Raw genomic sequence first — 12,688 nt, 5'->3', positions numbered from 1 at the left:
AAATCAGAAAACAACCTTCTCTTTCATCTCAGGGAATAGCTGCACTATCATTTAGATGTAAACTCACTGCAGTTTTGAAAACATTAAACAACTAGGAAACAAGATTCACTCTTGGGTAAATTTCACAAGGGCATCTTCCTGAGAAAGAACAAAAAGTCTAAACGACAGTGATGCTCTGAAACAAGATAAAGGAGAGAAGATGGTAAAGACTCAAGAAGGTCCGTACATGGTTCATTTAATGGTCTTCCAGATGAGGGGTAGAGACAAGACTGCATATATGGCTGATGGTTCTCTCTGTGATGCCAACTCCACCCTTGATTTTCTTTGCTCTGTATTGATGAGATTGCTCCCGGGAAGGAATTCCTTTGCTATCAGAAGGGGCAGCTGTAACACACCAACTGATGACTTGGAGGCCACTCACAGCGGAGTGAAGGCGTGCAGCATTCTTTCCTTGCAGAACATGCTGGTACTTGCACGTTTGCCTCCAGCAAGCAGAGACTAGCTCGTCCTCACAGCTCTGTGGTTCAGACATTAATCACAGCACTTGACAGTCTGCATTGAAGAATCTGTCTTTCTGCTTTGTCTCTCTTGCTAAATCTGCACTTTTCAGAGAAATGACTCTATATTGTTTGCCTAACATCCCTGGAGTCTGATATAGTACTTGGCAGGCATCAGGTGCAAAATTAATATTTTCTGAAGAACAATGCATGCCTGGATGAAAGAATATGTATGTAACACGTTGAACATAATTTTGGGAATTGAAAGTACAACAATTCTTATACCTTCAAACAAATCAGAACCAAACTTAAGATGAAAAGTTTATTTCCTATATTACTTTAAATTTAAATTTGCTTTAGAAATGTATGGACTAAGTAGGAGTTTTGCCCGAGTGCCAAAGACACAGGATGTCAACTATTAATGTTCATAAAGACTCTACATCAGGTAGACCTGCTCTGTGATATTACTAGGGACTGTGATTCTTTCTAGTGTAATCCATACTCAGTGTGGGGGCTTATCGTATGCCAGTTATGATACCAGCTGTAATAGGATAAAGCGTATGTTATTAATTATGCCATCAGACTGACTGGTTATAACTGTGATTTTGGAGTTACAAGATTTTTATACCTGCAATGCTATCTGGACAATGGCACCATTTATGATATCTAGAACTATGAGATAAGAGCTATATCCATATTTTATGGTTTCTTATACACTCAGAATAGTCCTAGTGTTTGATTTTAGTTGTCAAAGTTATGAGTCATTGTAGACATTGTCAGTCTGCTGGAGGTCTCCCTGGTACATTGGCACAAAGTCCATGATTTATCTTGTCAATTTTTAATTGTCCTCAGTTAAGGCCAAGGGAGTTTTCAGTGCCTGGGGAAGGGTATCCTGGGACCCTGCTCCCTCAAGTTTTGCTTGACCTTATTATGTATTGCATGAAATCAGGATCAGAGACATACCAAACTATACCTGCATGGGTTAATCAAAATGCTAACTTCCATGTTTGTGCTGCTGAGTTTAGTCTACTGGCATCTTTGCCTTGTGTCAGAACAGAGACACATACTGTGGATAAATTACACTGTGCCTTAAGGAATTGCCTTGGGGCCAGCGGCGACTGGATACAGCATCCTTGTTGGCTTCTTCCCTTCCTTCATCTCTCCCCAGTCTTTCCTGGAATCACTGGCCACTGATTGTTAACCCTTGTGTGGAATTTTCCTCTGTCCCCTGGCTTGTAATAGCTAATCCCTACTTAGGGCAAGTTGAAGCAGGATTCAAATTTAGGAGGTTATACTGTGGTGTTGTGAATTTTCTGGCCAGCTCATTTTCCTAGACTCATCAGATACATCACACTTCCGCGTCAACCTAAATTTCATGAATCTGGGGCCATGGATGTCCCACAGCTCTGTAAACTCAGGACCTCCACTCAGTGCTAGGAAACATGGGGGCAGGGAACAAATATTCTCCTGTGTATGGTGTAACTACACTTCCTCAGAACTTTTGCTCTACTTCAGTGTCATACATTTCAGGAGATACTGGTCCTTCCACCCTCCTACCCCCAGCCTCCAAGTCCAGAGGATGACCAGCTTGGTCTAAGTGAATCATCTTTGTTTCTGATTCCATTGTCTAGTTAGCTTAGAAAGATGAAGGATGATAAAGATAATGCTGAGTTTACCTTCTGCTTTCGATAAATATTTATATAGACATGTAAGATTTTTTTCCCATTCTGTGTCACTGTAATTGTTTCATGAGCTCACGTCAAGCTTATATAACATTTATATCTTTATGATAATTTTACATGGTTATGAAAACAGACCAGCATCTTCCATGCTAGTGACCCTGCTCCTGATTTTCCAAACTACAGTTAGATATGGTACTCTTTCTCCAACTTCAAAATAACCGAGCTCTAAAATAGAGCGGAATCTACCTCGTTTGGTACACCTGCTTGGTAACTGCTGGAAATTCACTTTTGGAGAAACTGAATCGTGAGGCTTGTGAGTCACTTCTGCTGGGGATAATTAGAGGGAGAGGAAATTGGGGCTTGGGACTAGAAGCAGAGGTAGAGCAGATGGCAGAGGAAGACTGGGGGCTTCTGCCGTGGATCCTTGGGGAGACAAAGGACGGGAAAGCACAGTAAACGCTGCACAGCATTCAGGTGACATCTGTGAGGAGGAGTTGAGGAGTGCCTGCCTGCGAGAGAGGATTTGACAGGCGTGTGGTCGGGAGGGAGTAGGAAGCTTCTGAGTCATACAATCAGGGAGGCATTGAGCATCTGAATGGAAACTAGGCTGAGGGAAAAACTAAGTGGGTTTGACAGTCACCACACTGAAATTTGGAGAAACATTCAGAAGCTTCAGGCACGAATGCTAAATGGAGATGAATGCTTTAGCATCCATTGCTGTGACCCTGAGGTAATCAGGGTTCCCCTGTTATTTTATTTTGATGAATATAAAATATATTTTAATAACTTACCTTGGTTTAATGTTAGTTTAAGTTTCTAAGATTCTATTTTTATATTTCTTAATCTCAAAATCTTCATCAATGAGGATTTTTCTGTACTTTAATTCTCAAGTATGATATCTTTACATTTACCTTTATTAAATTTCACCTTGTGAAACAACCATAAAGGTTAGATTATAGATTTTCTCTATTAAATTATGAATGTATACAATTATAGACATATCAATGTAGAAAATAATGTATTGAATATAGAATAGAAACATTAAACAGTAGACTTGCAGAGATTATTTGCAACATACGTGAATGACAAGAGATAAAACTTCACAAGCAGAAAGCATTTTCAAGTTGTCGAATAAAATACATGTAATCCACATGCAATACTGCATGAGGCATGAATGAGCAACTCAGAGCAAACGCCAGAACAGAGAAAGCTGCTCACTGTCCCTGTAACCATGGAAATGCAAATTAGAGAAGTGCCTATATTGGCAGCAGATTGAAAAATGTTTAAAACGTTATGTTATGAACTGAATGTTTGTGTTTCCCCAACTCAGTATGTTGAAGACTAAGACCTCCATCTGAAAGTATGAGGAAGGCTTTGAGAAGTGGTTGAGTCGTGGGGAGCTGGTATGGACAGCGATAATTCTTATAGGGGGATGAGGAGATTTCCACTCCTGTGGAAGGGATCAAGAAAACTCAAGCATCTGCAACAGGAGAGGGACCTTCTCCAGAGCCAGACCTTGCTGATACCTTGAAACGGAACAACCAGAAGATAGTAATTCTGCATTGCTTGTAAACCACCATGTGACCTTCACCCAGCAGGCCAAAATAATCATGGTAAGCTAGTGACAAAATGTGGGGATATGGGAAAGTAGGACATTTCAATTCTTTCACGGAAGAATTAAGATTAGCAGCTTCGGAAAAATGGAAGCCAGCCTGGTGAGATTATGAGTTCCTATGTAGATTCCCCTGATAATTCCACACTATCAAAGTAAACAGTAATGTATGCAGAGATGGTGTTTTGAAGTATCTTTGCAATGGAAAGGACTTAGAAGCATCCTGAGCACTCACTGGTTAAAATGTAGGCGAATGAATTATGGGAATCCCATATCATGGAGCTCCAGAGAGTTATTTCTTGGACATACTTTGAAGTTGTTCCTTGAAGGCTCCCTATTTAGATATTTATATGGCTCACCCCTCACTTCTGTCATGTTTTAATTTCTATGTTATGGGGTCAGAGTGGTCCTTTCTGATGGTCTGATGTCACCAAGTGGATCAGTGTGTCTTCTGATTGTGCTCTATTTTCCTCGCAGTATTAAAGAGATTTAACCGTGCGTTGCACACTTATGTTGCAGGTGTGCATTTGTTGGTTGGTTTTTGGTCTTTTCTCCTTAACAAAAGCTCCAAGAAGACATGGGTTTAAGAGAGTTAAGTAATTACAGCATCGTACTTTCAGTAGTTAGTGCCTGGTACATACCATAAATTTCCCCTGCAAACAAATCTATGTATAATACTAGGCTAATTATATTTTCTTTGAGTTCTTTCTCTCTGTGTTGTCCCGAGAGGAATCTCATGTTACCTGTATTCTGATGTCTCTCTTGGAGTTGACATTCATCAGAAAATGCTTAAAATAGATTATATAACACACATGAAGTATCTTTCTTTTTAAAAATATAAAAGTTCAACATTTTTTGATCATCCAAATCACTAATGTGAAGCACTATATAGGCGCTGGCACTCTCTGTCGAGTTGGCTAAGACGGTATCCCAAGTCCCCACTTCTTTCACCTCACACCCCCCACCTCATGTTTTCTTCTTTTCCCCCAGCTCACACACTTTTTTCCCTTTCCTCCCTTCTCCTCCTCTCCCTTCCTCTCCCACCAATACAGTAACTTCCGTGACCAGTCTTTCCCTTTATTCTGTACTCATTCTGTTAATTTTCTTTGGCGGAACTCAGGCAGAGTATTCTTCTATGATCTTCTCCCTAGCCTGCAACTGCAATAACAGCAGTAACCAACCATGCCAGTCTCAACCCTCCCCTCCCCTCAGCTCGGCCTTGGCAGCATTTCCTTTTTCTCTCTCTCTTTCTTTCTCCCTTTCCTTTCCTTTCCTTTCCTTTCCTTTCCTTTCCTTTCCTTTCCTTTCCTTTCCTTCCCTTTCCTTCCCTTTCCTTCCCTTTCCTTCCCTTTCCTTCCCCTTCCTTTCTTCCTTCTTTCCTTTCTTCCTTCTCTGTTCCTTCTTCCTTCCTTCCCCCTCCTTCCCCCTTTCTTTCTTTCTTTCTTTCTTTCTTTCTTTCTTTCTTTCTTTCTTTCTTTCTTCCTTCCTTCCTTCCTTCCTTCCTTCCTTCCTTCCTTCCTTCCTTCCTTTTGTCCTTCCTTCTTTCTTTCACAGACTTAGGGTGAGCAGTTATGAAAAAATCGAGCTAAGGTTAAGGTAGGTATATAAAAAAAATAATTTTTAATTTTCTAATTTCCATCTGCTTTCTCCATAGTGTGAGAGTTTATGTGGAATTAGAAACATTTAGTGCATAGATTGAGAGTAGGAAGGCCCAGGTTGGGTGTAGCTTAGGTAGATGTGGGTGGACAGTCACCCTTCTTTTAGATGGCTCTATTTTTTTATGGACTTACTAGTAAACAAACTGAATGAAGACAGAATATACATTACCTTTCATATCTTGCTTAGATCAGTGTGAGGTAACAACTCAGAGACTGCTGGAAAGGTGTGAGCAATTCATTTCAAAGCATCCCTTTTTCATGACACTTTTCTGGCCATGATCTATCTATGTATCTATGTATTTGTGTATGTACCTATGTGCCTATCTATGTATCTATTATCTTTGTATGTATGTATATATGTGTGTGTGTATGTATGTATGTATGTATGTATGTATGTATGTATCTCTACGTAATCAATCTATGAATCTATGTATCTATCTATATATCGATGTATGTATCTGTCTATCATCTATCTAAGTATCTATCATCTTTTTATCATCTGTCTCATCTATCTCTCATCTATCATCACCTATATATTCCTCATCTATGTATCTGTCATCTATCATCTTATTTATATATCTGTCCTCTGTCTATCATCTTTGATAAAGATACCCTAAGAAAACCTGAGTAACACCCCACCAGTGCTTGGCAATAGGAGATCATCTAGCTCAGAGGGGAGTCAGAAAGGTCAGGGAACAGACAGTTTTTAACAGACCTGTGCGGTATCCACTAGTGTGTGTGCCTGATGGATAGTCACACTGTTGTTTTGCAAATGGATGCAACACTGTATTTACACTTACAAGGAGACTGCTGCTTCAGCAGATTGTTAATTAGGATGCTACCCCGGGCTAGTGCAGATTAATCTCCTCAAATATGCTTACTATATAGAGTAATCACGATTAATTAGCACATAAAGATTGGTCCAAAATGGGAGGCTTTAAGGAACATCTTGCTTTCTTTGTCTCCTGTTGGATATCTTGCTGAATAGCTTCCAGCTGAGGTAACCTTTAGCTCAGTGTCTCCTAGCTCATCTTAATAGGTTCCATGGTGTTAGGTGATCAAGAGATGATAAATAGACAGACAGAACTACTCTTTCAATTACCCTTGTAAAGCTGCTGCTCAGAGCCCTCAAGGGTATTGGATCAAGGCACAAGCTAGCTAATGGGCAAGATGCCTATGGAGAGAGAGCTTAACACTCCCGAGTCTCAGGAACTTAAATGTGCTCTAATTCCTGAGGACCACTTGGTTGCTAATATTTTCCCTTCGTCGTCAGAGTGCATGCGTACAAGGGACCCACTGCATGTTTCTAGGGGAGTCTGGAAAAATGTTGTTAGCATAGGCTAATTCGATTACCAGTTTAGCTATTTCTGCAGGTCCTCTGTAGTCTACTCAGGCACTGCATAGTTGCATCAGGAGGTTCTGAGCTTACAGACCCTCTTAGGCCCAGCTGTGTGTTCTCAGGGTTTGTTCTGTTCTATTCCCTCCGGCCAGATCTGATGGCGCTGGTGTTGTGTAGCTAAATGTTGATTTCCTGTGTGTCATATTCTAGCCACTGGAATCTTGAGGCTGACTTACAGGGGTCTGTGTTATCATTTTGTAATTCTAATTAGTCTTGCAACACCCTGCTTGATTGGCATAGGGCTGGGAAGAGGTTTTCTGGTCTATTAAACAGGCAGTAAAGATGTCCTCTTTGATATCGAGGAGACAGACTCGAAGCCTCCAAATTACCTGTTGGGCCTTCTTCTCTGGAGCAATAGGCCAAGTTGAAACCACATAGTTCTACGGTCCCCAGCTAGAAAGGCCGAGAAGGTAGATAGATTCTTTGCCTTCTTCCCCATATTGTATTACTGCAGGTCAGATTGGTGCTTTTCCTGTTGAGCTGGCTGGGTCAGGGCCAGGTTCATGCCCATACTGCTGGCTTCATCAAAGGGTTTCTTCCTATGCACTTCAGTCTCAACCAAACACAATTTATTTCCCTTTTTATAGAAATGTGCTGTTTTATTACAAAGAGTGTCACAAAATGAAAATATCTCAAAAAGAAAGGTAGGCTAACAACCTCCACCTACAGGATTGGGGGAAGACAGGACAGTGTAACTTTTTTCTGTTTGCCTGGGACAGGTAGGAAAGTATAAACAGAATCAATATAAAAAATGGCTGATGTTAACTGAGCCTGAAAAGGGGTCCCAGAAAACTCAGTCAGCCCTTCTAAAAGGCTTAATAAGGGCATCATAACAGAGCTCCTAAGTAGGCACTTGGCAATTCAGGGATTTGTCTTCTGGTTGTTTTCTTTCCTATCGGACCCAATGTGGTTCAAACTAAGACCTGGGGACGGACAAGGGAGCTGTGGGAAGAGTTCACCCAACACCACTGCCCTGTGCTCTGGTCCCTGTTTTCTATACAGTCCCTGTGGACATTATCGTTGATATATTTTATGTAAATGCACAGAGGAATAGAAAATACAAAATCTGAGAAACTGAGGGACTTGGGGAGAAGATGGAGCTGCAAACATTGCTCAGGCCAACTTGACCTCTTCTTTGACCCCTTTGGATTCTAGCTTCTCCTTGGTTTTCTCCTTTTCTGTGACTTCTTTGTTCTCTTAGGAATCTTTTTCTTTCTCATCTTCTGTTTTGACTCTTGGCTTTTTTTTTTAAAGTTAGAAGAGTTCTTGCGACCACCTTCTCTCTCCTCATCGAGATCACAGAATTCTTCCTCACAGGCAATGGGTTTATCAGAGGAGCAGATGGAAATTCATTTGTCAGGGTCTTCCTCAACCTCATTACTGGGATGGCAGCCTTGGGTATGGCCTGCATTTGGACCCCAAGGGTATGGGGCAGAATTCCAAAGTTCTCAAAGTACGGCTGCTTGATCTTTTCCAGGTAATTATTAGTGTTCTGGTTAGTCATATTGGAAGGGCTGATGTGAAGCTTGAAATCTGGCCAAAGTATTTCAGGTATTCACTGTGTGGTAGCTCTTTAGGGGTCTCTGTGTCCAGTGCCACAGCTGTTTCGTAAGTCCAGCACCGAGCAACATTATAGGTGGTGTCCACCTCCTCCCAGCATTAGTATAGGCGTGTTGAAACTCTTCACCAACTTCACACACTTGGCATGCCCTTTGTGATCAGATTGAAGAACTTAATTGATCCCCAGACAGGGAATCTGAGCCACACTCTATTACTTTGGACATGACTGGCTTGGAGAGGGACTCATAGGACTCATCTTTGATGCTGTGTCGCGGTGGGTAGTTTGAGGAGTAGTACTTGCCTTTGCCAGCCCCAATATTCTGTAAGCCCCCAGTTCCTGGGAAGCACTCTCTGTATTTATGAAAGGACACAGTTATGACCCGGTCTGTAGTATAGAAGGACTCTTCCACGCCATCGCCATGGTGAATATCTATGTCAATATACAGAACCCTCTGGTGACACTTTAGCAGTTCAAGGATGGCCCAAGACGATCTCATTGACGTAACAAGCCAGATGCTTCAGACTCCTTTGCATGGTGCAGGCCCCCAGCGCGGTGCACACTGATGATGTCCGTCTGCTGCTTATTGAGTTTCAGAGCACTTGTGACAGAGCCACCCGTGGACAACTGACAGAACTCAAACAACCTAGTACCAGACAGTCCTCACCCATGTTGAGTCTCTGCATCTGCTTGCTGTATTCAGACATATTATCTGGGCAAATAGAACGCAAGAACTTAATGTAGTCATCACTGCGGTACTTGGTCATCTCCTCAGCGTTGGCTTTGTGAGGAAGATAGATTTCCATTTTTCAGTAGAGACCATAGTTGAGCAGCAAATTGTGAGTCATACAGATTCGGTGAGGCTTCATTGGGTGCCCTTGTCCATCATAGTAGTTTCCAACATCTCCTTCATCCATTTGCCTAAGAATTTCATGAAGTCATTGTTTCTAATAGGCGAGTACTACTCCATTGTGTAAATGTACCACACTTTCTGTATCCATTCCTCTGTTGAAGGACATCTGGGTTCTTTCCAGCTTCTGGCTATTATAAATAAGGCTTCTATGAACATGGTGGAATATGTGTCCTTGTTATATGTTGGAGCATCTTTGGGTATATGTCCAGGAGTGGTATAGCTGGGTCCTCAGGTAGTACTATGTTCAATTTTGTGAGGAACAACCAGAGTGACTTTTTTAGAGTGGTTGTACCAACTTGCAATCCCACCAACAATAGAGGAGTGTTCCTCTTTTTCTACATCCTGGCCAGCAGAAACTGAAAGCTATCTTTCTGTGTGAGGTAACCCAGTTACAAAAGAACATACATGGCATGCACTCACTGATAAGCGATACTAGCTTAAAAAGCTCAGAATACCTAAGAAACAATTCACAGAACCCATGAAGCTCAAAAATAAGGAAGGCCAGAATGTGGATGTGCCAGTCCTTCATAGAAGGGAGAACAAAATACTCAGGAAAGGAAATACAGGGACAAATAGAGGAACAGACTCTGAAGCAAAGATCATTGAGAGTCTGCCTCACCTGGGAATCCATCTCATATGCAGCCACCAAACTCAGGCTCTATTGCTGATGCCAAGAAGTGATTGCTGACAGGAGCCTGATATGGGTGCCTCCTCAGAGACTGTGCCAGAGCCTTACTAATACAGAGGAGGATGCTTGTATCTAACCATCAGACTGAGCACAGGGACCCCAATGGAGGAGCTAGAGAAAGGACTGAAGGAGCTGAAAGGTTTTGCAACCTCATGGGAAGAACAACATTATCAACCAACCAAACCCTCCACAGCTCCCAGGGACCAAAATACCAACCACTGAGCACACATGGAGAGACCCATGGCTCCAGGTGCATAGATAACAGAGGATGGATGGCAGTGTCTGTATCAGTGGGAGGGAGGTGGGAGTGGGTGGTTGGGAGAGGGAGCATCTTCATGGAAGCAAGGGAAGGGGGAGAGGGTATGGTAGTGAGCTAACATTTGAAATGTAAATACAGAGATTGTCTAATAAAATATGATAAAAAAAAACCCAAAACAAAGTCCCTGTCATAGTAGTAACAAACTTTCCTCTTGGTACCCCGAGTCTGCACCATTTCTCACCGTGAACAGGCAGAGAAACTTCAAATCAAGTCCTATTTTTTTTTATGCTTTATAATTCTGTCCTCAGTTCCGTTTTCAATCCTGAAATTTGCTGAATGTAGTCAAGGGGAACCAAACATTCCTTTCAACAGTGGACTTAAATATCATCAGCCTTTTAATAACAAAGAAAGGGGAGTGTGGAGCAGGGAGGGAGAGGAGGGGGTGGGATGGCAGTGGGGTGGGTAGGTGGGGTGGGTAGGTGGGGTGGGATGGCAGTGGGGTGGGTAGGTGGGGTGGGTAGGTGGGGTGGGTAGGTGGGGTGGGTAGGTGGGGCATGGGTTGTTGGAGGGGGAAGGAGGTGGAAATGAGATGCTGTAGAAATTGTCAACCTTTCAACAAACAAGAAATAGAAATGACAACATTACAGCTCTGAGGACATAGGTCACTGATACAGTACTTACTTAATGTGTACAAAGCCCCAGATTTTAGATCCAGAACTACGAAAAAAAATTTAATTTCATTGCTCATAAGTTTTTCCTTCTACAATGACTAGAGTGTGAATATAATTCAGCCTCAAATTTGCCACTTACAGCAAATATTATCTGCCCATTGTCTTGCATAACAGGTTTTATATTTGCTCCCCAGAGCTTATCAGAATGACTTTTCCTGCCCATATTTCTTCCAATAATCTGTTTGTGTGATTATTTGTGGGCTCCACAAATAATCTGAAAGTCAGAAACCATTCCTCAGGCCTTTTCCTTTTCAGTTTTCACCAGAATCATCTTTCAGAGTCTGTCTGTGGGAATGCAGGTGGCTTCTAGACCACATCTCAAAACTTTCCAGGCCGGCAAGCCTCTCCCTGCACCTGCTCGAGTTTCCAATGTAGCATCCAACTTTCAGAGTCAATTTTATCTTAGTCAGTGTGTAACTGTAACAAAACACTACAGTCCGAGAGGTGTATACAACAGATGTTTATTTATTACAGTTCTGGAGGCCACAAACTCCAAAGTCAATGCCTGGACAATTCAGTCTGGTGAAGGCATGACTCCTGGTCCATAGACAGAAGTATGTTTTCCCTTTCAGATGCGATGGAGAAAGGAGTGGGGTCGTTTTGTCCATCCACATGTGTCGAAGAAAGGATTCATAAAGACACCGGTCCTACTCAGGATTCTGTTCCCATGACTTCACCTATTCCTGTTACCTTTTGGAGAAAGCTTTCTGTGTATGGGCTTGGTGAACGTACTGGCTCTTAGCACAGTTCGCAGCATATGGAGGAAGGTTACTATGCACACAGCTCCAAGCAACTCTAAATAAACCTGAAAACTGGAAGCAAAAGTTGCTAAAAAAATGCAATGCCAAAATAAGGCCCTAACCCTCTTTCCAGTTGGATTATCTCCTCTTAAATTCTCCCCTGGGTGAAGTGTGGGAACTCGCACAGTGCTCAGTGCATTCCTGTGAGAGTGAGAATCTGTCAGAGAGGGCAGAGAACTCTCCAGCCTCTCCTGTGAACACCAGCCTAAGAGAAGGCCTGTAGTTAAATGCTGTGGGGAGGAGGGGGCGGGTGGAGAGCTTGGCTCCTGTAATGATATTCAGGAGCACGCATATCTGTTCATCCGCAGCGGTTCCTTTCTGGAACGAGAACAGAAGTACAGAACGGGAAGCGCTCTTTTGCTGACTCAGTAGGAGAGCGACATAGAAACTCGCAGAAGTCAGCTTTAACTAAGCACCAAGGAGCTCAGGCTATGTTTCATGTTAGAGCACCTACAGAAGGGCCCAGCGTCTGGGCAAAGTTAAACCACGGGTGAAGAACCTAAGCCTGTGGTCCAGGCTGCGGACTCATTAGGTGGCAAGTAAAAGCCTGCAAACTAAGCTGTCTGGGCTTGGTCTGTAGCGTTCCCATCATCCTGCAGCAGCGAGCTAATAGACTCTCCCCAGGCCTCTGTCAAAAAGGGCCTTTCCCTCTGTGAAAATGGGAGATTATGTCCCTGGGAGGCTATACGGCTTCTCTCAGGGCAGCCAGGAAATCAATAAGGATACTAGCAACAGAATCACATAATTCTGTGGACTTGTAGTGCTGACTGGGGTATTATTGAGAGAGCAAGAGCCATGGGAATGCTCCCCGGGCAGTAGATGGTGATGTGTGTGTGTGTGTGTGTGTGTGTGTGTGTACTATGATACAACTCTATTCCAGAGGGCTTTCTG

The 12,688-nt window shown here is 42.6% G+C and overlaps 1 pseudogene across 1 annotated transcript; it reads right to left on the bottom strand.

The window, feature by feature from the left end:
• Positions 1–7,961: 7,961 nt before the first annotated feature.
• On the bottom strand, positions 7,962–10,500 carry LOC308422251 (histone deacetylase 1-like; annotated as a pseudogene). Its single transcript has 2 exons — positions 10,437–10,500; positions 7,962–9,313 (listed from the first exon to the last, which is right to left on the bottom strand). The product of its transcript is annotated as a histone deacetylase 1-like (transcript).
• Between the last annotated feature and the right edge of the window lie 2,188 nt (positions 10,501–12,688).

This window comes from Micromys minutus, assembly GCF_963924665.1.
Source record: "Micromys minutus genome assembly, chromosome: 1".
NCBI classification, from domain to species: Eukaryota; Metazoa; Chordata; class Mammalia; order Rodentia; family Muridae; genus Micromys; species Micromys minutus.
Note: the sequence above shows the minus strand (reverse complement) of the source record. Positions and strands in the feature narration are given on the sequence as shown.